Source organism: Arachis hypogaea, chromosome 15 (assembly GCF_003086295.3).
Source record: "Arachis hypogaea cultivar Tifrunner chromosome 15, arahy.Tifrunner.gnm2.J5K5, whole genome shotgun sequence".
Classification (NCBI taxonomy): domain Eukaryota; kingdom Viridiplantae; phylum Streptophyta; class Magnoliopsida; order Fabales; family Fabaceae; genus Arachis; species Arachis hypogaea.
This window is the reverse complement of record NC_092050.1, coordinates 64,140,682-64,145,855: the sequence shown is the minus strand read 5'-3', so window position 1 is coordinate 64,145,855 and position 5,174 is coordinate 64,140,682. Positions and strand designations below refer to the sequence as shown.

General features: G+C 39.6%; 1 non-coding gene across 1 annotated transcript; it reads left to right on the top strand.

Moving 5' to 3' along the window:
• The first annotated feature begins 4,707 nt into the window (after window positions 1-4,707).
• LOC112753649 (small nucleolar RNA R71) lies at window positions 4,708-4,811 on the top strand. Its single transcript, XR_003178024.1, has one exon. It is a non-coding gene; the product is annotated as a small nucleolar RNA R71 (small nucleolar RNA).
• The last annotated feature ends 363 nt before the right edge of the window (window positions 4,812-5,174 follow it).

The following is a 5,174-nucleotide window of genomic DNA, read 5'->3' as shown; positions in this document are numbered from 1 at the left end:
TGGAGGTGTCGAACACGTTTAACCTCCAGTTTGGGGTCAAACTGGAGGTTAAACGTGGAGATGGAGAGAGCAACCCTGGAGTGAAAAAACTATCGAACACGTTTAAGCTCCAGTTTGAGTCAAACTGGAGCTTAAACGTGGAATGGCCCCTGGTACTCTTCCTGGTTCTGGCGTTTAACCTCCAGTTTGAGGTCAAACTGGAGGTTAAACGTGGAACTCCTCCCTGGTTGGCATACTCATTCTGGCGTTTAACCTCCAGTTTGAGGTCAAACTGGAGGTTAAACGTGGAATGCTCCTTAAGTGAGGCTTTTCATTCTGGCGTTTAACCTCCAGTTTGAGGTCAAACTGGAGGTTAAACTTCAATCCCAGCATTTCTTATCCTTCATGATTTTGGCGTTTAAGCTCCAGTTTAGGCTTAAACTGGAACTTAAACTCCACATGTGATATACAAGCTTCCTTTATTGATTTTGTTGCTTCCTTGCTTAGCCTCTTCTTCCCTGAAATCATCCAAACAATTGCATCAAAGTCTTGCAAAATTTCATGAGAAATCTTTCATTCATAGCATTTAAGTAATATAACTAAAACTCATGGAATTTGCATCAAAATCATATTGTTTGGATGGTTCATTACTTTGTTCTTCATTTAACCATTTTTGGTTACTTTAAGCTCAAGAAAATGCATAAAACAACTAAAACTAACAGAAAAATGCTAGTGAAACTAGCCTATGATGCCTTGGCATCACAACACCAAACTTAATACTTGCTTGTCCCTAAGCAAGTCCTGAGTTATTTGAGAAGAAAGTATGAACAGAAAGTAATTACATTGGCTATATTAGCAAGCAATTGAAGTTCATCAGAAGGGTTCTATGCAGAAAGTTGCAGCATCACCTTTTCATACTTATCAGGTAGGATTATCACTTTTTCATTGCATCCGTCAAAAATTGCTATGGCCTCCTGTTATTCTTATGTCTTTGGCACTTCTCTTTTGTTTTTCTTTTCTTTTTCTTAGAGCTTCTTTTGCTCCTTGCTTGCTTAGTGTCATGTGTTGCACAAGCCTTTGGCATTTTCTTTTTCTTATCAGTGCACTACACATATCCACTTTAGGCATTTTAGTTCACATTTCTTCTTGAGACATTGGTGCCCAGCACCTCTTTGTGTGACTAAATGTTTTGTATTGAGGTTGCTCTTGATAATGGACTTTTGGTTGATAATCCCGGGTTAGTTAACCCAAGTTACCAAGTGTTGAAACACTCCTCAGAACCTATTCATCCAAGCATATCCTTAATACATAAACACCACAAGCATTTGTCTCAGGAGTTCAAACCATTGGTGCCTAGCTTATTTTCTCAATTTTTTTGCTTTTTGGTTGCCTTTTTCCGTGGCTTTTTCTTTTCCTTTTTCTTTCTTTTTCATGGCCAAAGACATTTATTCATCAAGATCCATAGACAATTTTTACTTCTACATAAAAAATGATAATTCTACACTCAAATTTTAGTGATGTGACTAAACAATCAAGCATGCATACCACCACTTAATTCTACTTGATTTGTCACTAATTTAGCCGGTTACTTTTGTTCAAACTTTTCTTTTATTTTTGGAAACAGAACAAGCATGGCACGCACTTGTTTAAGAAGGTGAAGTTATATCCAAACATCTAGGCATTCACTTTATTCAAAGCACTTAACAAACACACATACTAAAAAAAATGACTCATAAAAAAAAAACTCCACCTAACACTTAAATGACTGATGATGAAAACACGTTCATAAAGACAATTCACCAATTATCATTTGATTATTAAGGAACGAGACCACCTCTTATTTATTGCTTGGTTCTTCTTAATTCTTGGGATCCTGCTTCTTCTTGCTTCCTGCCTCTTTTTGACCACTTGTGCTTCCTTTGTCTTTTTCCTCCATTTTTGTCTTTTCTTTTGTACCTGCACAAACAAACAAATTTGCTATCATTTTTCGGTCCATGTGAATTATGAATAGTATTTGCACATGTAAATCAATGCTTGTCTTTATGAGCTTATAGCCGTGACTTCTACATGAATGCACACTTATTATTTGGACACCAAACTTAGTTTTTGGTTAAGTCTCCTGATGACATGAAATCCATATTGGTTGTCCTTAATGAGTGTGCATATTTCTAATAAATCATAGTCACCTTGGCTCTTTGATTCTAAACAAAGTGACTACCCTAAGTAATTGAAACTAAAGCATTAAAACATGTGAATGGTATACTTGTCATGAATTTTGAAATCCAGAGGAACTTCTTGCTTTTCATAAACTGTGTTCAAAAAGAACACCAAACTTAATGTTTGGTTGTGCACCTTGAATGAAAGATGGAATTCGATTTGAGTAAGATTTGGGAGTGCCATCAGGCACACCAAACTTAGAGACCAATTGTAATTTACATGCACGGTTTAGTGCACTTAATCAATAGTTGTCCTGAGGGTTCAAGTTCATGCATAAGAAACCATTCTTTATTAGATGTAAAGCAAAGCACTAAAGATTAAGGATACTAAAAACATGGGTTGCCTCCCATGAAGCGCTTCTTTAACGTCACTAGCTTGACGGTTGTCCCTTGTTAGGGTGGATTGTAGTGCTTGACGTCCTCTCCTCTCACTATGAAAACGTCCCCTCTTGATTCATTCATGACCTCTAAATGTTCCAAAGAAAGAACTTTCTTGATTGTGAACACTTGAGGGAGCTGAGAAGGAATGGTCTTGAGGCCAGGTGGGATTGGCAGATAATGACTTGAGATCACTTTATCTCCTGGAGAAAAACCTTCAGTGGGAAATTTCTTGTTTCTCCATCCTCTTGGCAATCTCCCTATCACTCTTCCCTTTCTCTTGAGGATTTCTTCATTGACCTTTATGTCAGGAGGATCCTTCTGATCTGTTTCCACTGATTCTTGTGGCTCTAACTCTTGCAACTCTTGTTTGCCTTCCAATGACTGTTTTAGAGTCTCAGCTGCTGGATTACTTTCCTCCAAACATGGATGGCTACTATCATCTTTGGGCTTTTCAGATTCTGGTTCAGGCTCAGATGCAGGTTTGAAGACTTTGAAAATGAGCTGTTCATCATGTATTCTCAGAATTAGTTCTCCTTGTTCTACATCTATGAGCGCTCTAGTAGTGGCTAGAAATGGTCTGCCCAGAATGATAGGGTGTAAATAGCTTTCCTCCATGTCCACAATGACAAAGTCTGTGGGGAAATAATAATCTCCTACTTTCACCAGCACATTTTCAACTACCCCTTCAGCTTGCTTCTGAGTTTTGTCAGCCAGTTGTATGATTACATCAGTGGATCTCACCTCGTTCAGTTGTAGCCTCTTCATAAGAGTTAGAGGCATCACATTTATGCTAGCTCCTAGATCACAGAATCCTCTGTCAATTTTTGTTTCCCCTATGATGCAAGGGATATGAAAACTTCCTGGGTCCGTTTTCTTAGAGAGTGTGTCCTTCTTGATGAGAGCGTTGCATTCTTTGTTCATTGTTACCGTTTGTCCTCCCTTCAAAACTCTTTTCTTGCTTAACAATTCCTTTAAATACTTGATGTGTGTGGGCATTTGATGAAGAATCTCAAGAAAGGGAATATTGACATGCAGAGAATTAAATGTCTCTAGAAACCTTGAATAGGTTTTCCTTTTTTCACCTCCTCCTAACCTCTCAGGAAATGGTGCTTTTGGTTGGTATACTTCCATCATGCCTTTTTGCAAATCCTTGGCTTGCTCAGTTCCACTTTCCTGCTTAACTTCTTCCACATCTTCTTTCAAGATTTCTGGTTCCTGCTGTGAGGACCTGATTCCTTCTTCTTCTGAGACTTCCTTCAATATGGTGATGGCCTTGCACTCTTCCAATCTTACTCTCTTTTGTTCCCCCTTAGGATTCTTTTCTGTGTCACTAGGGAACACTGCAGTTGATTTGGGTGCTTGTTGAGATAGCTCTCCTACTTGAGATTCCAACCTTTTGAGTTTTTCACCATGGTTTCTTAAGGTAGTTCTCACATCATCCCTGAAGCTCTTCAATTCAATTATGTCTTGGCTCATGGTTGCCACCATTCCTTCCATCCGGTTTAATTGATCTTGAAATTGTTGGTTCGGATTAGGTTGGGTATGTTGATTATTTTGGCCATGATATGATGATTGGGGGTAAGTGTTTTGTGTGGCTTGGTATGATCTTTGGTTGGAGTTTTGGTATGTGGAATTGTTTTGTTGGTTGTGGTTGTAAGGTTTGTGGTTTTGTGGTTGGGTCTGTTGGTTTCCCCACCCAAAGTTTGGGTGGTTTCTCCAGCCTGGGTTGTAAGTGTTGGAGTGTGGATCATATGATTGCCTTTGTTGGTTTCCCACATAGTTAACCTCATCCCAATCACCTCCTTCAATGCCTACTTCCTCTTGATCTTGTGTGTGTATTGCAGCCACTTGCTTTGTTTCCAATTGCCTGGTAAGCTCTGCTAGTTGCTTGGCAAACACCTTGTTTTGGGCTAGAATTGTATCAACATGGTTCAGCTCCATGACTCCCTTAGTGTTGTGCCTTTCTGATGCATAGTAGTACTCATTCTCAGCCACTGTCTCGATCACTTCAATGGCTTCTTCCATGGTCTTTTTCTTGTTCAATGAACCTCCTGATGAATGGTCTACAGCCTTCCTTGATTCATAAGAGAGCCCATCATAGAAGATGTGCAATTGCACCCAATCATGGAACATGTTTGGTGGGCATTTCCTTGTCAAGTCCTTGAATCTCTCCCATGCCTCGTAGAGAGTTTCACCATCTTGTTGTCTAAAAGTCTGGACCTCAGATCGAAGCCTATTGACCTTTTGTGGAGGGTAGAAACGTGCCAGAAATTTGCCTTCCACCTCATCCCATGTGGTTAGACTCCCCCTTGGGAATGATTCCAGCCACTTAGCTGCCTTGTCCCTAAGTGAAAATGGGAACAAGAGCAATTTATAGGCATCTTCCTGGACTCCATTGGACTTCACAGTGTCACAAATTCTCAGGAATTTTGTGAGATGTTGGTTTGGGTCTTCATTAGCACTTCCTCCAAAGGAACAATGATTTTCCACCAATGATATTAGCTGTGGCTTGAGCTCAAAATTGTTGGCCTGAATGGGTGGTTTCTGGATGCTACTACCACAATTCCCAGAGGTTGGGTTTATGTATGAACTAAGAAC